Source organism: Bactrocera latifrons, unplaced genomic scaffold, assembly GCF_001853355.1.
Source record: "Bactrocera latifrons isolate USDA-ARS-PBARC rearing strain unplaced genomic scaffold, ASM185335v1 scaffold_249, whole genome shotgun sequence".
In the NCBI taxonomy this organism is placed as follows: Eukaryota; Metazoa; Arthropoda; class Insecta; order Diptera; family Tephritidae; genus Bactrocera; species Bactrocera latifrons.
The window spans coordinates 356,483-380,068 of NW_017536063.1; the positions used below are offsets into that span (position 1 = coordinate 356,483).

General features: G+C 36.0%; 1 long non-coding RNA gene across 1 annotated transcript in view; it reads right to left on the reverse strand.

The window, feature by feature from the left end:
- Positions 1 to 44: 44 nt before the first annotated feature.
- LOC108969320 overlaps positions 45 to 23,586 on the reverse strand; it is a 58,448-nt gene continuing 34,906 nt past the window's right edge. Inside the window, exon 3 of the long non-coding RNA XR_001993385.1 lies at positions 45 to 497. This is a non-coding gene — a long non-coding RNA (uncharacterized LOC108969320). The remainder of the gene's footprint in view (positions 498 to 23,586) is intronic.

Here is a 23,586-nt window from a genome sequence, read left to right on the forward strand (position 1 = left end):
TTATACACATCTAGATGTGTATAAGAGACAGGTTGTAGGTTGACTTTGTTGCAATTTGATTATGTTAGTTGTTGTTGTTGTGAGCGCTGTTGACACAAACGGTAACTTTATTGGCGATGATCCTGGAGCGTATCAGCCATTTGACCGGCAATTCGGGCGTTTATAATTCGCATTGTTTTTGCTTGTGTTGCTTTACAATTCGCATACTTTGCTTGCTGCTTCCTCTTCTTGCCCGACTCTTTGCTGGTGGTAAGGTGTGTTGTGTTAATTAGACTTTATGCGCGTATTTGTTTTTGTTTTTGTGTTTTCTTTTTATCTCGTAATGTTCTAATGTAACGGTATCTTAGTTTGTAAATAATGTTTGTGTTGGCTACCAACCAGCCGCAACAGTTTGCTCACCACCAATATCGCTTACGAGATTCGAATGAAAGTGAAATTAGCGAAGGGAAATTTTATTTGTAGCTTTTGTTGCGTTTCGTCTTATCTCTGGACAATAACTGTAAATAAAGTAGAAGTGGCAAACGGAAAAAAACATACAATTAGACAAAGTTAACAGGTCTTAAGCATGTGAGTAAGCAAAAGTACAACACTCGGTAGCAACCACGAGGTTAATGCATTCATATACAAACGAATACAGTCCGTCAGATAAGTGCGATTACAAACCCCGTAATTCAGGAAAATTGCGCACTATGTCTAGTAACTCAAGCAAATTATAGCCAAGCCTATAATGTTCTACATAATTTTTGCATGTTTGAGAAAGACCACGCTAGCGAAGAAATTCAATGGACAAATTCTTATGTCATCATTTCTCTGTTCATTTACCTTCGAGGCAGGGCTTTCAGATTCAGTGAAGCTGGCTACTTTGATAACTGTGAGCCTGGAAATCACCAGATCACTGAGCATAGTCCGTTTCTCTACTCAGGTTTTTTTTAGGAAATATCAAAGCTTGCAGAAAGGGTTGGTGGAGCTTAGTCGCGGCTGTCCTTTCATTGTCCTCATATATCTTCGAGGGAGCTATGGGAGTGAAGGACTTCCCGGGAAAGAGTCGCGATTAGTTTTTTTACGGGTGTATCAAAGCTTGCAGAGGTATGGGAGTGAAGGACTTCCCATGAAAGAGTCGCGATGAGCTCTTTTACGGATGGATCAAAGCTTCTGTGGAGGATCGATGGCTGAGTACAGTAGGATGGCTGAGTACAATAACTCAAGCTTTCGACTTCTTGTACACTAAACCACATCTCCAAGCGGAAGTGGCTGCCATTTAGATAGCAGAAGACCAACTGCTAGGGGGCGTAGTCTTCTTCAGACTGATGACTAACATACCGATAGTAAGAAAGCGATATTAGCTTTGAGCTGACTGACTGTGAATTATAGATGAAGATGATGATGTATAACGATCTTAACACTTTCTTCTTGTTTCACCTTTGCCTGATTATGAATTATCATCCAGATAAAATAATAGAAACAAAACAGGGCACATATGTAGATTTATCATAAGTTCGAGAGGCTTTGTCGATCGCAGAGATCCAACTACAAGAATCTGTATTTGGATTGATAATAAAGGACTGTATATAGCATTTTACACTACTTTGTTTTTACAATAATCAACACGCCATTAAATGCTTGATGCTTGGGAAGCGACGATTAACAGTTAGAGATCTTACCTGCATCGTTGAAATATCGGAAGAATCGGTGAAAACCACTTTGAAAGATCATTTTAGCCTAAGAAAAGTGAAAGCTCGTTTAGTTCCAAAATCACTAAATTTTTTCGAAAAACAGCGGCGCGTTAACGTTTGTGAAACTATGCTTTCCGACTACTGGCGAGTCTTGAATCTATGCCTACGACCCGGAAACCGACGAATATCGACCGAATACCGTGAGCCTAACCGAAAAAAAAACTTATGTTGACAGTTTTCTTAAATTTTCGAATTGTGATGCACTCCGAATTTTTTCCAACCGGCTAAACTGTCAAGAAGGAATACTTTTTGAGTATTATTGGCCGGAACTATGGACCGACAACTCTTGGATTTTGCAAAACGATAATGTACTGTCTCATACTGTATTGATTCTTCGTGAGTTTTCGCCAAATTTTAAAATTTCGTCTAGTATTGCGCCGCCCTATTCGCCTTATTTTGCCCCGTGTGTCTTCCGGCTATTCAGCAAACTCAAAGAGCCGCTATACATACTATTGCGAACGTCTGTATACAAAAAAATTATTTTATACTATCAACGAATCAGACATAAATTTAAAAATTTTAACTAGGCATGATTAGATAAACTTGGTACGCAAATAAAAATTATACACTTTCTAACGAAAAAGTAAGAAAAAAATTTATCTGAACTTTGATATCTTTATTCTGATAAAAATCTTCAAAATCTGTGCACGATTATGAGGCCATGGAGATAAACGCTTTAATAGAATTAATAGAAAATCTGGTGAAGCTACATGCTAACACTATTTTTAATTCGTCTGCTCAAAGTAAAAGAAATAGATATTTATGAAAACCTCGTAGCGTTAAGATTTCTTAACTAAAAATCAAGAGGCACACTCTCGTAAGTAATATGTAAATATTGTATACGAGCATGATTCAGTAAGAATGTCAGCCACCTTAAGCGCTCCTAAATTAAAGTGAAATTATCTGAGAAAGCAAATGATAACTAAAGCATGACAAAATAATACGTAAAATGGACCTAACCTGCCTTCATATTGGCACGTAACAGTCTGAAGCTCTTTAAATTCCCCATTGAACTCAATAATGCCAAGAAAATCTGTGAAAATGGACATTGACATTTTGACAAAGAAAATCCCCTAATTAATTCGCAGTAAAATAAACAATGAAATATTTATTTGATTGATGCGATTTGGGCGGGCCGAAAGCATAATCACGTTTTGATTGTTCAAATAAAAAGCACAAATAATCGACCATTCATAAATAGTGACGTTAATTGTTTTGCTTTAAAGAAAATTTCAAAATTTTTGCCCTTGAAAATGAATTAACATGTCCAACTTATAAGACTATTTCCAATGGAACTGTCTCTATTATTTTAATTTACAGGGAATACAAAATTCAGCGTTTCAAATACCAAATTCAATTTCGCCTAAAATAAGTGCATCCAGATTTGAAGTTCGGTTAGACTAGGTTAAAAGGTCGATCCGTTACAAATTCCAAGAAGAGTCTCGTTTGGCCAGCTTAGCACGGTGTTCCGTTTCAAAATTCTATATTTTGATCATAAAAGCCTACGAAAATCGACAAATTGCTTTGATTCTATTATTTGAATTCTCTCTCTCTCTTAGTTCGCCTGCTCTCTAAGTTGTTTAAAGCTCATTTTTGCAAAATCTATTAATAAATGAGGAAGGTGAAAGCGAACAAATGTTTACACTTTACCTTCCTTCAATTCAATTTTGAAATGTGATGTCTAATAATTTTTTAGTCTTACCGCAGGAGTAGAGCTCCTACGATTGTAGCAGTTTGAACCCTGCTAAGAACAGGTAGTTCAGTGGATCTCTTACGTCTTACTGTAGGTCAGAAGCACCTCACAGTCGCAGTGGAACTGGTGGTTGACCAAGACCTGCTGAGCTAGAATGAAATAGGACAAGGCAGGATCGCAGTCAGGCAGGAATTGGGGGTTGACTAACGTTTGCTAAGTTTCAGCGAGTTTCATAGCCTAGAACGCAAGATCACAACTGAGACCTAGCTGGTACGTAATAAGATGTAAGCTCATCGACTTTAGAGTTTCCGAGGAGTCCGCTATGACTAAACATTCAAACGAGTCTGTTAATAAAGTAGCTTAAAGCTTTTCATGGCGAAGGCACACACTCTTTGACTAATTCTGAGCGCGCAGTGAACGAGCTCAACGCTAGCATTGCTGCCCTGCTGTCGGGCTGAATGGAAAACTTCCCGAAAGATGCTGCAGGTTGGAATAATACGTCTACGGCTACTCAGGAATAGACTCTGTGAGGCAGTGGCCCAAGTTTTTAAGGATGCAGTTGAAAGAAAAAACAATCTCAGAGTGCTCCTGTTTGGACTCTTTAATATAAGGTAATTACCTAGCTTCTCTGAGTCTTATAGCAATTAGTTTAGTTATATTTTAGTACTGCTTTGGTATGATCAAAGCACATCATATGAAATCATCTCCGAACAATATTATATAGCCGAGATTACAACAGCGCACCAGTCATTTTTCCTTTTGCTGTTTGGCGCCAATTGTAGATTAAAAGTGTAGCCAGGTCCTTCTGCACCTCGTCTCTCCTACGTAGGGGAGGTCTTCCTCTTGCTCTGCTTTTCCCGGCGGGCACTGCGTCGAATAATTTCAGAGCGGAAGTGTTGTCATCCTATATGTTTTTCGTCGTAACCGCTGTCTCTTAATTCGCTGAAATATTTCGTATGGCTCATCGTTCCACCAACTGCGGTAATCGTCGTTATCAATTCGCAAAAGACTATACGTACCGTACATGTTATGCAAAACCATTCTCCCGAACACTCCTAAGGCTGACTCATCAGATGATGTCATTGTCTATACTACGCTATATAGTTGGACATCAATGACGAGGGTACTGTAGAGTTTGGTCTTCGTTCATCGAAAAAGGACTTTTCTTTTCAATTCAATCAAAAGGGGGGGTCTTTCATCCGAGGCTGTTGTGTGCTTTTCATTGAGGACACGGAGAAACCGTATTTAATTTTATTTTCAGTCATAATTAAATATTTCCCAAAAATATTGCGAATTTTCAAAGCAATATATAACTTTTTTATGAACCACCCCAATATACAATTATATTTATTTACTGACTAAAAAACAAGCAAGTGTTTAATAGAATAATAAAAACGTATTTCTACATTTCGCAGAGCAATAAAAAATATTTTTTCATTCATAAGTTTTTTATTGTGTAAATATACTCGTGTTGTTTTCGGAAGAATATTTATAAACAAGCGCACATACATATGTACATGCACACAGACGCACAATCTTATCAAAACAAAATCAGTTATAGTTTTCGTTACGTTTACCGTTACATACACACAACTATTGTGGCTTATTATTGTTATCAAGAGGTAAGCTAACTGCTACAACAAATTATGTGTTTGTATGTATGTATGTGTGGTCTATAATTAGACAGAAATACCCAGAGCTTTTTATTGAATGCGAGCTGGAATTTTTAAATCACAGCTATGTAATATGTATTAATACATATACATAAATATGTGAATATTTGGGTGTATATGTAAATACTTATAAGTGCTATATATTTTCTTAAGTGCTACATAACATAAATTCCATAGCGCATGTGACTTTGTTCTAAGAGATATGAAAATATATTTCAGTATACGTATGTAGATATATAGTAGGATTACACAGATAATAGTTTGCAATAATTATGTACATTCAAACAAAATATATGTATGAGTATGTAAAAAAAATTTCAGACATAACTACATAAATTGGTGCATTTTACCATAATTACCATACCATAATGCATGTATTAGTAAAACGTGCTGTCTGCGGTCTTAGATAGCAACCGATTTGGTACCAAGTTATTGCGAAGTAATGTGAAACCAACCTCTTTCACTCAACTATATAAATATGTACATTTGGTGGTACTTACGTACACATACGTTGGTTATGCACGAAGTAAGACAACCAATATGCATTCAAATAAAAAATTTTGATGTATTGGTAACTGCTCATTATACTTTGGCAAGACGATAAAGCATAAAAAGATTAGTAATTTTTATTGAGTACATCAAAATATTTAGCTGTTGACAGCGACAATTTTTTCACGATAACAGAAAGACACTAATGACAAGCCCACTTCAACATGTCAACAAATGGTGAACCGTCAAGACACTAAGGGTTGCTTAATACCATAATGATATAATGTTTTTAACACTGAAGGAACCCATGAAGGTACGTGCTAATAAAAGCTACACCGCTGTTGAAGCTGAAGGGTATACGAGAAAATAACTATTCGAATATTTTAAGGATTGCAGAAAGTGTTGTAATATAATAACCGAGGGAAAGAAATAAAATATATGATTCATCTTATATCGTTTAGTTTTCTGAATAAAAATATTGGCCAACTGTAATTTACAAAAATTTACAACTTGTGAAATTTATAAATTTCTTATATGGAAAAAGAGCAACAAACAGTCCTTCATTATAACAAAAAAGTTCCTTAGATGCACTTAATTCGGATCGTTCAGCATATGGCAGCGAAAGGGTGATTCAATTCGAGGTTCCCTTCGGTTTTATAGAAAACTTAAAACATAATGGGTTTATGTTTATTATCATTCGAAACAAAATTTTTGGCATATACGAGTATTTTTAAGATTATCTCTTTCAAATGTAGGTCGGGGCTACGTCTCAGATGATCCATTCGTTGGGACCAATTTTCGTTGACTCAGTCGACTGGTAACTGGCGAATGACATGGACGAGGTTCTGCTCCAAAATCTGAAACGAAGCGGGATTGATTGATTTTGAGCTTACATATCCCCAGAGAAAAAAGTCTAACGGTGTGATATCGCACGAGCTTAATGGCATATCGACCGGCAGAAAACGTGAAATTATTTGCTCACCGCAGTGTTCTCCTTAATAAATCCACTGTTTGATGCGATGTGTGCGAAGTAGCGCCATCTTGTTGAAACCAAATGTCACCGAGATCATGAGCTTCAATTTCAGGTATCAAAAATTCAGTTATGGTGACGCGCCATTGTCGTTACTTTATCACAGGTATCATTTTTGAAGAAAAGTGAACCGATGATTCCACCGGATGAACTGATCTGATCTTTTTGGAAAAAAAGAACGAAACGTTGTCGATTGGGAAGGGCGAGAAATTTAATTTCTTGCACAAACTGTATTTTGTACGCTTTCAATTTAAGATCTCTATGTGAAATGCGAAAAGTCGTTCCATATGTCAGTCAGAGTTGAAGAGAACGTCGCAGAATCGACTCTTCGTAACAAAGTTAAATGATTTGTAAACGTTGTACAGGCGCAGGTCTTTCCATGAACATATGCCAAACAATACTGAATAAAAATTGATTATAGTTTGACATGGCTCACATATAATCTGTCAACAAGGGGCTGTTGAGGAAAGTACCTCTACTTGAATCACTCGCTACTATATACTTTATAGGATGTCCGACATTTTCATCAGGATATTACAAACTACGTGGCAAGTTTAGTAAATACTGTTCAGGGTACAAAAATGCCAACGACCTGATAAGCAACTTCCATTATCGAGTTGAACAAAAATGATCAATTCAATATGATCAGTGGATAAACTCAATTAAAAACTTGATCAAAATGCTATCTGTCAAAAGCGTTGATTAAATATCAGCTGAGCAATTGTCATTCTTACGTTTTGAGAAGGCTGCACATAGTTGCACTCTTCTCTGGCTAGGAGGCAACGGTTTGAGAAAAGAAAATGCAACTTTGACAGCCCGAGTACAGGGCAGAACAAAAGCAACGTTTTTCTCAGAATAGAAAAATGTATTACTTTTTAAACAGAAATATCTCGAGCTATTCATTAGCGATAAATATCATCATTATCATCCTCCATCTTCCCACTGATTGCCTTGATGTGGTGAAGCGCAAATTTTGTGCTGATATTATACGTTCATACACGTATAGTATAGGAGTATCTAGGTGTATATGTATTTCATGTCATAATTTTTTTATAGAAAGCCCAAGCGTGTCCAACTGAAAAAAGAATAAAAGTAGCGTGCACTTTCGCTACACGCCGTTTTGCGTGACAGCGTGACGTTGTCTGTCACAACACCGAGTGTCTAAAAACAATTTTCATATGCGTATAAAAAAATCTGATTTATGTTTAGGCACGCGCCCGCGCTCAACACTTTTTTCTGCATTTAAACTTAGCACTCGTGTGATTACTCTGAGGCCGCTGTGGCGCCAACACTAAGCGCGCCTATTTGCTTAGCAACTAGCGAGCAGTTAGCACGTTGGACTATGTGCGTTAGTATGGGCGTACATATGTGTAACTATTGTTTTGAGTTCGCTCGATGACAGCCATTTGACATAATTTGCAAAGTGCTAATATGACAGCAGCACCACCACCACCACCACCCCCACACCCAGCAACCACGAATTACCAGTCACCATTCAACTCCTTCCACTGTCACCAGCCAGCTCGCAACCTTCATCTAAACTATTATTTCTTCAATGTGTTCACAAAGGAAGGTGGTAAAAAGACAAGGAGCGACTAATAAGTGTCATGGTAGAAAGACAAAAACAGGTAATGCAAAAACAAAAACAAAAACCGAAAGTGTCAACTTTATTCTTTGCTGCGTCGCAGCAGAAGCTTGTGAGGAGTTGATGAGTGGGTGTCGCCGTAAAAGTGTCAAGTGTTGCGTTAAACTGAGTGTTCTTTTACGCAGCGCCTTCGTACCTCACAAGTACGCGCACACATATATACATGTATGTGTAAATGTATATAGAGCAGAAGTATGTCACTTACTGTTTGTTGTTGCTTTTTTGTTCTTAGAAAAACCAACTACGTAGCTAAACTCCACTCTTTGCTCTCGCTTTTTTATCAAGAAATTATTATGCCATGACCTTAGTGCTCTTAGCAAGTGCTTTGGACATAGATATGTCCATAAGTGGGGTAAATACAGAGACGATAAAAGTCAATAACTGCTCAAGGACTGCGGGAAGTTAGTGAGTCGTGTAGTCGATAAAAAATTGATGACTTTCAAATGCTTTCAAATCAGCTGAGTAGATATCACGTGCTTATAGCGGATGTTTGAGGGTGGCAAGGGATTTTGAAAAGTGACAAAACCGATTTTGAGAAAAGAATATTTTAATTTAGGTGCTTAGTGACATTGTGGTCAGAGAAATATAGCTACTCAGGAAAAGGTGGAACTGTTACGTTACATTTACCATATCTTCTTTACATATCCAGTCTCTCGACAATCAAAGCGTTCAGGACGCTCCCTTATGTTCTATGGCGTCTTTATGTGGTCGGGGGCTCCAGAAAAGACAATACTTGCAAAGAAACTCGAGAGCGTTCATAGGGCGGCGCTCATCAGCATGTGTGGTGCACTAAGACCTACTTCAAGCATGACACATAACGCAATCTTGCACATATTGCCCGTAGACATCGTCGGAAGGTGTATGGCTGCAAAAGATGTTGGGTTCCTAAAAGAAGAAGTGTCTGAACGTTCGGAAATTTTTACTCACTTTGACTTCATACCAGATCACATGGATACCGGCAAGGAGGTTATGGATGGGAACAAGCTGTTGGAAGAGAGGGGCAGAGAGCTTCTTTCGGATGGGTAGAAGCTTGTGGGGAAGGTTGATGGAGGCGTATACTGTCATTGGCTTTCATTTAAGCTTCAAACTTCCTGACTATTGCAGTGTCGGCTAGACCGAGTTTGCAGCCATTAAGGTAGCAGTAGATTTAGTGCTCGGGAGTGTAGCCTCCTTCAGAGATGTGACCATTCACTCAGATAACACACCGGCGATACTAGCCTTCAACTCAGTAACAGTGCGTTCGGGGTTGGTCAAAGTGTGTCTAACCTCGCTATCAATAGCATCGATATTATATTTTGTGATAAGATGTGTCAGGTCACAGCGGAATCGCAGAAAACTGTAAAGCTGATAAGCTGGCATGAAAAGGCACCCTAGAACCACTACCGGTAGAATGGGCGCAGAACGGTGCTCACGTGTCCTATTGTGTTCTACTACTAGATAGCTGGTAGTTGTAAGCTTCCACGAAGAGCTTGACCATCGCTGGACCACCATCGGTACATACGCAGTCGCAAAAGACTTTGGCACAAGATCGATCGCAAGAGAACTTGTGATCTCTTTGTCCACATTGGCGTCTACGCAGCAAGGCTGGGAATCCTACCAAACGCCATCTGCAGAAGCTCATAGGAGAACATGAGGTGGTAAAAACACAACACTTCCTTCTTGACTGTCCCTCGTTTGGGAGGTTATGACTTAAACACTTGGGAGCAAAAACCTTCAGACATCCCATTTAGTAACTGCATCCATGGACCTAACTACATGGACCGATCTCAAGCAATTTCGAAACTGAACTAGAACATATCCAAAATAATATGCTCACTATTTGCTAAGGAATATATAAAGCGATATATACGGTATAAAGTTAACAGGAAAATCGAAAATAATTTTATTAAGTATGAAAATCTTTACATTAAGTACACATATGAAAGGTAGTGGTATATTGACCCGGCTTTACCCATTTTGCACAAAAAGGCATATGATTATCGGAAAACACTTCTCACCGCATTTCGATAATTTATCTCACGGCTTATCAAATATTTTGGGTATAAAGCCAGCCGCAATAAAGGAGAGGCCTGTTATTCCATAATGTGAGCTGGAAAAGCTATAGTCTGGTTTTGTCTTTTAGTCAAGAGTTGAGACAATTTACTGATCATATCCATGTTAACTTTATTACAATACCTTCAGTGGTGCTTATCATTTGAGAAGTCAACTCTGCTGTAAAGTGAACGATGCATGGTCATACGGTGTACAATATGTCCCTCTTAGAAGATTTAGTGATATACTTATATACATATAAAATATATATAGTTATATAAAAGCACTCAATGTTTTCCTTGCAAACTACATTAATAAAAATATATAGTATGTCTATTCCTATAGATGCACTTTATGCTGCCTATTTGAAACTATGCATATAAATTGGTATTAAAACCACTTCTATGCATATATATGTAAGTTTGCTTAGAGAAATAGATGTAGACAAGCTCTTTGAGAAAATGAGAAAATATTAAATGCATATTTCAAAAACAATATTATCCTTTACAGCTATACATCTATGTATGTGAAACATATCGCATACGAATAAAAAATATATAGATATATGACCATACATACTGCTCGACAATCGGTATTACAGTTCATCTAATGACGTTTCATAATAAAAAATACTCATGCTGCACTAGACGTCTGCTAAAATGTAATGTGTCCAGGAGGAAAAGCTGCAGCAGTGACATTAATGCAACAGCAAGTTGACATGACAGAGAAAGTGGCAACAGTTATGCATTCTGAAAATTAATTTTAATATTTTTTGAAAATATTTTTATTAAGTTTATGAAAAAATTTTCAGCATTTCGTTTTACAAAGAAAAATATTTGTTTGAAATAGAGCAGTTTTGTTTCTCAAAATTGAAATTAAGATTCAGTGTATTAAGAGCAACAATTCCTGAATTCAATAGAGGCTTTAAGTATTTTATCTATGTATAGGGTTAAGGTATGGAACTTGTTTTAGGATGCTGACAATATAATGTGCATTTTATTCAATATCCAAAATGTTGAGTCTAGTTTGTCGGTCATCTCAATGCCGTCTACCAAGCTCCGGTACCCAGATCAGTTGTAAACTGATATGCGGTTCAGCCTTCCTATTCTCTCCTCCACTAAAAGTTATTTGACTTCATAAGCTGAGATCTTTCTTAGTGTTGTTTGACTATAGCTGAGTATAGCGAGACACTGTTGGCGATAGTTGCGTTGGAGATTGATATCTGCACACTGTCTTATGGCAAAGATCTCTGCCTGAAGATGCTCGGCAAACAGCCCATTTGCAGACAGTTTGGTATGTCTTTCAGTGTTTTTGAGTTGTTTCATTTGTTGATCACTAAATTCAGCGGTGTGAGCGTCATCATGACTTCAAGTGCTATGGTTGGGCAAGTATTGGCCATTGCCCCTGAAACGCAGACGCAGTTGAGTTTTTTCAGCTTGGATAGAAGGCTTACCGAAGACTGCGTTACCTTCGATGTCGAAGCAACCGCTCCATAAGTAACAATAGGCATACAGTCACCTGATCATACCTGGCTTGTAGGCCCAGAAAGGCGAACTAGTAGATCTACACTTTTGCACACATCGTTTTCTCCTTTAGGAGCTGCTCATCCTGCTCATATCAGTACAATTATAGCTGTCACACAAACTGACCGATGAAAATCAATTAAAATGAAATTTTTTATTTGAAATGGTATATTCATGAAATGCGTCACATATTATTATACCAGGAGGCGCTGCAATACCCGAACAAAGATCCCATTGACTAGTTCTTATATGGAAAACTTTATTATTTCTATAGCTTTGGTGCAACCGAAATTGTCCATGTCTTTTAACAATTCTATTTCCACTTAGTTATTTTTTTTTTTTGACCAGTCCGGGTCAAATTTGATCATATGATGTTATTTAATTTTTTAGTAATTTCAAACGCACAACTTTCCTATTACTTAGAATTTGCTCTTTTTAAGTTCTCAAACGTCGAAGAATCGCATTGCATGCATTTACCCAGTTAAAACGTGCACAGTTCTATGCGGACCTTAAGTGAATTATGACATGGACTGATAACTGATTGTGTGTAGAGAACATTACTTGCTTGCTGTAGACAGTTACATTACACCACAAAGAACACATAAATCTAAATATAATAAGAGCAGTACGCTTAGCATATGTGTGTGGCATATGAAGTTCTAAGCATTGTACCGAGCACTCCTCAATCTGTCTGCTCATTCTTGTATGTATATTTCCGCTGCACTGTTGCTGGAAACGATTTTCTCTGCGCGACAGAGATTTTTCCTGTAACATGTCAGCAAACACAGCTGCCAACAGCAGAACTGCAAATATGCGAGAACATATATACACTAAGCACTTATACCTCAGTTGGAAAGCAGACAATGGGCATGCAAGTGGGCAAATGTCATGGTCCTGAGGACAAATTGCATTACACTGCCAAGGGTCAGCTCAACGAAGCATATATAAATGAGTGCGCTTTGCTTTTTAAATACAAAGAAAAGAACTCTTTGTAAGCGGCTTGTATGAAATTAAAGAGTGACGGCATGCGGGGCGTATACGTAACCTGTTCGTGTACTGGCATTTGTCTTAATTGTTATTCAAGCAATTGGATACTGGTTGCTGACCAGCTTGCCTCGCTTATTGAGCAGCCATAGGTGTATTTTTAAATATGTGTGAGAACAATTTACGAATTTAAGACTTTTTCACCCGTGAATTTATATTTATAGAAATATAGCAATTAAACTGCGTCCATACACCTTCTTTTTGGTAATTTTGTGGTTAATTTTTGCGTGTCGATCACCTGATTTCATTCCATTTGTGTATTTATTTTCGCACGCAAATGGATTTTCTGCGCTTTTAATGTACATTCAGCGGTTAAATTAATCTTTGATATGTACACAGCCGCATACGTAATTGCGTATATGTATATATGTATATACTAATGTGTGATTGGGTATGTTTTAGGCTTTTATTGGTATGACTCTTTTTTGCATAGCACAGGTGCAGAAATGCGTAAGAAATGCGCAAATAAATGAACTAGCAGCAGCAAAAAATCACTAATTCGCGTGTCCACAATATCTTCTTACTTTTCAAATTAAAAGGGATTACTACTCTGCGCGGTTATTTATATTTGCGTGGTTTTTTGTGGCTTATACATTTGGCAATTGTAAACGAAAATGAATTACTTCGTATATATTATCTCCAACTTGCTTCGAATTTAAATGCTTATATAAATTTCTTATATTTCCTTTGTGGTTGAATGTGGTTGCTGGTGGGAAAAAGCAAAGAGTTCGAAACAAAAATAACTGCTAATATAAATATTTATGCATTAGTGACTTAAAAAACGCAGCATCCGTTGCTTTGGTATGGCTTTTTTAGTTACGCCATATTCCAGAAATATTTTTATTTTTGTACTTTTTTGACTTCCAAAGAAAAAGCCTTTAAAATTAGCACAAAATGTGAAATGTTTTATAAATTTATGACTTTAAGGCATATATGTTATATCGTTTGGTAGAGTGTGAGATATTGAATATTCGATGTGGTGCGGCAAAAAAAAAAAAAAAAAAAAAAAAAAAAAAAAAAGAAAAAAAAAAAGAAAAAAAAAAGAATCAGAGCTGTATCAAAAAAGTTCGAAAGGAAGTTGTAAATTGAAAAGAACAAAAATGCATGATTTATGATTTATTAGCGGATGTAGGTAATCGTTTTGTTTTACCCATAAGCAAGAGATAACTTACAACAGCTAATTAAATCTTATAGTATAAGACCGATATGTTATATCGCTTATAATTTGCAAAGGAAAACTTAATGATTTAATGCTCATAAACAAGATAAAACATTAATTTGTACCGAAGCTAGAAATATCTTATATTATATCTCTTGAATTGGAACGTTCAAATAGTATAACATCTAACGGATGAGTAGAGATGCGATGCCCTTTTAATAGCATTTCTTTGACAGACTCAAGCTTGTCATGTTACTTGTGTTAAGTATTGTTTGGCATTTTACCACGGTAAGACTTAGGCCGGAACAAAGTTTATATATCTTCAACTTTATTACGAAAATTCACGTTCTGTAAAGAATGTGTTTCGCGCACTTCGCTTAACTTATAGTAAACGTAATCGGACTACTGAGCATAGTATTCGCAGCGCCATCATCCATCGGGAGACCAAGCATTCATTATTGAATAATATTCGACCGAATAGATCAAGTCCAGCACGCAGAGGAGAAAATATAACTAAAGTAGCAGAGTGTACACGAAGATCGTGGAGAGTCGATTCGGCGACGTTTGATTAAATTCGAACTGACGTATGGAACGATTTGGCGCATTTTACGTCGTGATCTTAAATTGGAAGCGTGTGAAATACAGCTTTTGCCAGAACTGAAACCGCTCGACCTGTCTCTCTTCAAAAGTTTCAAGAAAATTCGACGTATTCGAACCGTGCTCATTTTTGGCTGAATGGCTATATAAACAAACAAAATTGCCACATTTGAGACGAGAAACAACCTAAATAGATGCAAGGGCTTCCATTTCATCCAGAAAAAACAACGGTTTGTTTTGATTTGTGGACCAGTAAATCATGGATCCATATTTCTTCAAAACTGATGCCGTGTGAGATCTCAATCGTCAATGGTGACAGAATATTTCATGCTTAAAATTGGAGCTCGTGATCTCGGCAACATTTGGTTTCAAAATGACGGTGCCACTTTCTACACATCGCATCAATCAATAGATTTTTAGAGAAAACACTTTGGTGAGCAGATAATTTTGGGTTTGGGCCGGTTGTTTGGCCACCAAAGCCGCAAATTGGACTCAACGGATAGACCGTCTGAGACGTAGCCGTGGCCAATATTTGAAAGAGATAATATTCAAAAAATTAGTGCCAAAGAATGTTCTTTCGAATGATGATAGGCAAGCTCAATTGACTTTGAAATTTCTGTGATTTTCCTTTAAAAAAAAAAAGAGGAGACCGCGAAATGGATCACTCTTTTTGCGCTAAGTACGTATATAGTGGTATCCGATCCTAAAAAAACTTCTTCGCAGACTGTATCTTGTGGCAAATTTGCTGAAGATGTATTAATCAAATGGACATTTATAGAGACAAACAGGCGGATTGCTATATCGTCACAACTCATCACACGCTGATCATTTCTATATACTAGACTTTACCATAAGGTATCCTACTTTGGTTTGGGTATTACAAAAATACTCTGCTAAGAGCATAAAGAAGATGATGATAAGATAAAAACAGACATCGGTTTATCTTCGTGCAAAATCTTTAGAAAGTCATCAATATATTACTGAACAAAGGGGCTGTCGTTTTGGCTCAAAAGAGTATTTTTCAAATATTATGTTATGACTTTTATAACTTGAAAAAGAATAAATTCAATATTTTATATTCTATTTCTTTAATGCCTGCGCTTTGATAAGGGTTTCCTTCTAGCTTAAGAAAGATAAAATATTACACTAACCATATCGTCACTATATCAGGTCAAATCATAGAGCAGATCCTTGGAGCAAAGGTAATGCAGGATCTTACTTTTACAATTGTGAACGCTGGCCCTCTACGATTTCCAAAAATTCTTCATATAGTTCAAAAAGCTCTTATTGGTCGACGAAGCGTTTTGAGTTTGCTACAAAATATGATAAAAAAAAAACTAATAACGATCTAAGGTATTTCACCAGGATAGTCGAAGATGTGCCTCCTGTGCTAAATCAACATAATGGCAAAATTTGGGAAAGAAAGCGTCTAGATAATTTCATTTCAACTTCATCTATATACTTTTAGCAATTTCTAATATCTTCAGCCTCACACTATTGAACAGTATCCAGTGCAAACTTCTACCACTGCGGCTAGATAAACTTTGATAAACACAAGTTCTTCAATGGATCTCTACTAGAGAAAACTAGAGAAAACTAGAAAAAACTCGCAGCCGGACAATCTCTTTATCAACGCTTGACAAGCTCATCTAAGGCTCACAGACACGTCCCCAAGCTGAAGAAATTGGAGATGTTTCGTCACTAATTTTGCTATGAATTACAGAATATATATGGTATAACCAAAATTTCAAGAATTTAACTAGCAACGGGTATAAGAGTGTTCTACACAAATAATGATATATTAGCATGCGTTTATAATATTGCGGCATTTTCTCAACGTGGTAGGCTAGTTTTCGGACCAAAGTTCGCTAGTATTAATTAAACAAATTGCTGGAAAAGATTCACACTTTAAAACACATATGCAACTTGACTGAGAATATTCTTATTTCACTTTACGGCTCAGTAAATTAACCACATTATTATATGAGTTCCCTCAATCAATTGGACAACTTGGACGTTAGGGTGGATATCTAACGACCTAAGACTTTAGGAGATCCATTGTGCAATTCATAAGAACTTAGAAATCAAAATTTTCATCGATAAGCCACATCGAATATTATTAGCAAAATACCCGTTGGAATGCAAGAAACCTTCAAAACCGCAGAAGGAATAATCGTAAACAATCATTGTTGTGCTTATATTACAATATGTAGCAAGTTTCAGCGTTTGTATTTTTAGACATCGTTATTATGTCTACTGAAACGAAAATTGTCAATTAATCAGTTTGATCTACATTAATACTCTATATTTCTAAAGTTATCATAACTATTTTTAAACAATTTCTGATAAGTGAAAAGAGTCCAAATTGATTAAGACTTAAAATGATTACACTAAACTGATTAAGTATTTTATTAACTATAGTATGAAGAATTTCAGTCTGCAGTCTGTCTCTTCGATAACAACAAATAATGGGTGAATAAAGCTATGTATTTTCAACAGTCTTTCTTTTACGAGTATTGCTGCTTAAGCTATATATGTATACAATTACAATTGTTAGTATGTATTTGTAATTGCATGTGCTACTTTCAAGTACTTAAATGACCGCCAATAATTACATAAATATGTGGAATTAACACTTAAATCTCACTGATAATTTTTGCTCACCTTTATCGTACAAATAATTTATAAACAGGAAATTTTGCTAATGCAAATTACTACACACCATCAAATAGTTGTTCATCATATGTAATTACATACATACATGCATAGTAGTGTTTACAAGTATATTAATTCGCTGGCGATCAAAGGCTTTGGGGCGATCATTTATCAGTTCCATTTTCAAGTGCCAATATTGCCACTTACAAATATAACTTAGTTGAATTACAATACAATTACATTGTTGTAGTTATTTACTTACTAGTATATTTACACAACAGAACGCCCCCAATAGTAAACAATACGAATAATTTAAGTATGTACTAGGGTGCGCAATAAAAAATTCGTTTATTCCTTTATCTTTTTTTGTTTTATAGTGAAAAGATTTTTCACTGTCCAGTATGAAAATCAAGAAATGATTAATATAACGGGACACAATTTTCAAATAATTGTTCCTCTAAAGCCATCTATAGACCAAAAATTGCCCAAATCCAATCAAAACTTTTCAAACTCCTATGTAGGTACTGAATATGTGGACCCCAGTATATATATTTGACTTTTCACCGAAAATATCGATTGTTAGGTACCTTAATGGAACCCAAGAAACTTTTTTTATATCATATTTATATTTTATATGAAATTTCTGAGATTCCGATTACCTGGTTGATGTTTTACATCTTAAGGTGATGTCCAAAGCAACGGTATAACCACCGCAGAAATTGATCAGATCGGACCAATACCATACAAACAGAATGATTAAAATCAAGTTCTTGTTCGGTGCAGCCGCGGTTAAAACTATTTCTTGTTTTCTTACTTTTTTATAGAAATGAATAGAAACTCTGTATATCATTTAGCATTTAGAGTCGCCGTTTCACAGTATTTTTTTTTTAAATGGAAAAAATTTAATATCGTGCAGTTATCTTATTTTTGGAAGGTGTAGCAGCAAAAGAAATTCACGAACGAATGTTAAAAATCTATAATGATTGTTAACCTACAATTAGAACAGTAGATAGATGGGTTGCTGAGTTTAAACGTGGTCGTACAAGCTTTGAAGATGATCCACGTGAATGACATCCAAAAAGCGCATCAACACCATAAATCATAACCAAAATACAGGATATGGTTTTGGAAGATCGTCGATTGACTGAGAGATTTAGTAGAGACTCTACGCATCTCATTAGGCAGTGTGAGCCATATTTTAAGTGAATTTTTGGTAAAACGCTCTAAAAGGATAAAGTGGATTTTGAGCGTCGATTCATCACTATGGATGAGACTTGGGTCTATCACCATGATCCTGAATCAAAACAAGAAGAGAGAACTAAAGAGTGATGTGAACCTGTTTGTTAGGTTTAGAAATGAATTCGTGTGCGGAAAGCGGCCAGTTTTTAGGGGTGTGAGAGGAGTTTTGTTTGTGGATTACTTGCTAACTGGTAAAACAATCAAATCTGAATATTATTTGCAACCTTTTAGACCAGTTGAAGGAAAAAATCTGTGTTGAAGAATCCACCGTATTCACCAGATTTGGTCCCCAGCGACTTCCATTTGTTTCCAGAACTCCAAAAATGTATGCGTGGTAAGAGTGTTTCATCAAATGAAGAGGTCATAACGGCTGTTGAAGCGTATTTTGCAGACATTTCGGATTCTCCCTTCAGGGATGGGATCCACAGATTGGAAGATCATTGGGGGAAGTGTATTAATGTTTAGGGCGCTAATACTTCGCACTCCTGTATACTTGGAACTAAATATAAATTTCTATGGTGTCTAGAAAAAAATTAAAAAAAAAAAAAATGTTTTTGGCCCACCCTAGTAAGTATATATTTAAGAGTGTTTGTGTGTGCACAAGACTTTGCTTTCATTCGTCAAATTGAATTACATGTAATTTAAAGTGTGATGATAAGTACTTGAATGCATTATGCATTTTACTTGTAGGAAGCAGACGAAGGAAGTGTTCAAAGCAACAACAACAATCAAAAGCTTGCCGGCATATATACTTTATATATTATATATTATACATCATATACTATATAAGCTGTCTCTTATACACATCTAGATGTGTATAAGAGATAAGTACTTGAATGCATTATGCATTTTACTTGTAGGAAGCAGACGAAGGAAGTGTTCAAAGCAACAACAACAATCAAAAGCTTGCCGGCATATATACTTTATATATTATATATTATACATCATATACTATATAAGTGTGATAAATGCGAATCTGCGCTGCTTTCATTACCTGTCATACTTGCTGTTTGTTTTACTGTTGTGGTTGTTGTTGTTATTACTGCGCCYGTTGGTAATGATGCCACTTGTACTATTAAATTTATTAAGTGATTAAGTGTTATTTACATACATCTGCGCCACAGCAATCTGCTAAGCGACAGCTTTTTCGCTAAGTTATTGACCGACTGAGGTGTCGGGCTGCACCGACTAGCGCCCAGCCACGAGCGAGAGCGTTGTGCGTGGTGAGTGGGTGGCGAGCACATAGTGTCGTGGCGACACAAGTAACTTATTTAAAACCACGAAGTGAGTTTACTTCAGCTTAACTTGATTTTATACACGAGCATTACTAGTTGCACAAAATTATTTTGAGTTTCTTGTTGGAATCCCTAATCATATGTACTTGTATATAATAAATGTATTCAAGTGTTGTTCTATAAACTTTATCAATACAGTGCTTGATGAGTCATATCCACTTGTGAAGCTACAAAATAAGTTTTTTTTTTTTTTGATTATTTGAGAATATACTCCGAAAATTTGAATTTGAAATTTGTGATTTCAAGGAAGTCTGGTTAAAAACTTTTAATTGAGTATAATCGGCTAGCAAAACTTTGAACGCGATTTTCTCGCAACGCAGTTCCTCCGTAGTTATAGTAGATATATTTGTCAAGTAAATATGCAGGAAATACGACCTTTGATAATAATTTAGATTTTTCAAGCCACAAAAATCGACTTATCCAGCATGTGGTCTGGTTATTAAAAGGGTATAAACGCTAGTTGCTTGATCGATTCGCCAATTCAGCTACATTAAACATAATCACTGCCATTCATATGTTCTAAAGTATTCGCTTTCGCCCGAATTTTCTGCTTCCTTACTTGCTAAAGAATACATTGTATTCTTTATTCTTTCGTAGTAGTAAACATAAGCCGGCTTTTTAAATTAATGGAAGATCTCTCAAATATGTAGGCGATGCGCGTTTTCGCTCGTTCGGTTTTTTTTCACACAAATGATAATGACCGAGCTAGTTTCATTTTGATTACCGCAAACCCGAAATTAAACATGTTTAAGTTTACCTTGGAGGAAAGGCAATGTGGAACTGAAAAACTGATAGTATAGAAGGAACTTGGAAGGATTATATGATTATAAATAAAGAGGGAAGTGGAATAATAAGCTTGTGATGGATTTGAAGTTTGGCTGCAATTATTTAATGATCATATATTTTCTAATCGGTTGGCAAATCTTTCATCTCTTAAGAGATTCTTATGCAGCTACATTTCTGGTAATGCTAACGTCTGAGCTGCGGACCGTAAACAATGGAAGATGAAGATATTTCGAAAGCGACGAATAAACTGCTTACTTTCGTTAGCTCTCTTAAATTTACAAAAGTCTCTCCTGAATGAAAAGTAAAAGCTTTCATCGACACCTGGCACAGTGTCTTTCAAGAAGGGGTACTTTCTTAAACTTACATCTAAGCAAAATACTCTGATGTTTATATAAATTGTGTATTTATCCTTACTAACGAAAAAAAAAATATTTTTCTACAAAATAAGGTTCTTTCGATCCAATTGAAGTCTTTTCTTATTTTTAATAAAACTTCAGCTTATATTTGTTTTATATTTACAATGAAATTTAATGAATCAAATATGTACCATTTTGGTCGACCACTTTTTGGCATTTTTCCGCAAGAGACATTAAAACTTTTATGGTTTCTTGGTGAAAAACTGCGGCAAGCAATTTTCACAGGCTTCTCTTGAAGCTAATTTTACTCTATTAAAGGAGTTCTGCATTGACCGAAAGAAATGGTAGCCGATGGTGTAAAGCTGGGCTATATGTTGGATGCCACAAACTTCCCAGCCAAGCTTTTCCAGGATTTGCCGAGTCATCAAAAATGTGTGTGGTCTACGTTGTCCTGATGGACGACGAAGCTCTTTCTCTTGATCAGTTCAGGCCATTTTTTTTGATTGCTTAGTTCGATATCATCAGTTGGTGACAGTTAAATGTGGAATCAATCGTTCGATATAGTTCGATATCGTTCCAATCGCACCAAACACTCAGCATGATCTTTCGAGTCATCAATTCTGTTTTTGCGACCATTTACTGATCTTCCAAGTTCCAAGGAACTTCCTTTTGTAGCCAACTTATTTTAAATGGTTCAAAACCGTTTGATGGTGAATGTTAAATTCCTTAGCGATGTCATGGACGGATCTGGTCAATCTTTTCCATAATTTCTTCGAATTTTTCAACGAGAGGTCGACCAGAGCGAAGTTTCACATCGAAATTCACTTTTTTATAAAAAAAAATTTAAAATATACCGAATTTCTTCATTACTTTCACTCATATTTAACAAAATAGTTCTGGAACATTTTCAACGATTCTGTAGCCGAGATTCTATTCTAAACACAAAATTTCAAGCGAACCTTCTGTTCAGTTTGACAGACAAACTTTTCCCGTCGTACAAAAGCAGCTGCTAAACACACATTAATTGACTTATGGAGATGAAAATTTGAACTCTATAAGGTCAAATTTGATCTGATGGTAAAAGCTGAGTTTAGAGGATTATCAGAACTTTTTATAATGTTTTCACTTTGGAACGATGCCGAGGACACGTACAGTGATGTTGTGGCATTACAAAAGGTCAGTAAGTTAGTTGTTACCTTTACTAACCTAAATCCATTAAACTCTTGAGCAAATACAGTTTCGCCTTATAAAAAGCAGACAAGTGAAGGTGAAGTGAGTGAATCATAAATGGCGCTCTGTATGTGATTGGCGGGTCATTTAAACGAGTACAGACCGCTTGCAACCATTTAAAAAGAAACCCTTCAAAATTGTTGGCATTAATATTTTCTCATTAAACTAGGGTACGGGTTCAAAAAAAGCCACATCATGTAGCTTTGCTTCCAGGTAAATATGCATATTTATATATTTATAAAAGTTTATAAGCATAATCACGAAAAGATGAGCTGCTCTTTGGCAGTGCGATACTCATGAAAGATAAACGAGATAAACAGAAAGAGTGTTTTGCTGTCTTCTTTTGTATTTGCTTGCAAAAGAACGCACAAAAACACAAGAAGGCATATTAAGATATGCGGAGGCAATTCGGCAATGTGGAAGATAAAGCATGTAAACAAGCATAAATCATAATAAAATTTACATATGCAGATAGTATATAGTACATACATACATACATACATAAACAACAAGCGCCGACGCCGTAAGGCAACAAGTCGACATTTGAGCGCCACACACACATCTGCCATATGGACATATCAATGTACCGTAAGCAGGTAAATTTAAGATGCTAGAAATGTGTTTGAGTATTAGAATAAGCGCCGCAAAATAGCAAGACTAAATATATAGTATATACTTGAAGTTAAAGTTCAGTGAGCTTTATCTGCGAGCGTTGTGGAAAATTTTCTTGTTTTAAATAATTAAATTCGTCTAGACTTTTGTTCTTTATAAATTTCTTCTCTCTCAAGAGCTCTGCGCCACATTCACTTTTTGAAAACTCGCTGCTTCAAATGATTTGTAACAAAATCTTGAAAATAAAAAAATAAACAATAAAACCTTTTTGCTCTTGAATTCACAGAATTTATTTCAAATACAAACAACATTACACAGCCAAAGCAACGCAAATAAATCAATTAAAAAATTGGCAGCGATATTTCAAAAAATATGACCGAAATTGAAATGAGTCCACATTTGAAGAATTTAAATGGAAATAAGCGAAAATTGTATTTATTTTTGTTAGTGCGCGTTTGTGCCAGCTTGAATACACACTTGTATGCAGGTATGTGGCAACTAATTATATTATTGGCGGCACTTCTTTTGATTGAAATATATAATTGCTTGAAGAATTATGCGCGGGTGAAAAATAAACCAACATATACATACATAGCAAGAAATAGCTTTGTAAAGATTCGGTTTAAATTTTATTTGGTTACGAGGAGAACTAGTGTGCAAGTGGTTACATTTGGACTAGTTGCAAATGGTGCAAAATATGGTCTTGTGCAAAAAACAATTAAAATAAGTGTGAAAAAGCATAAAACAACAATTAAGGAACAACTTCATGTAGAATACATTTTTCCGACAGATGGCG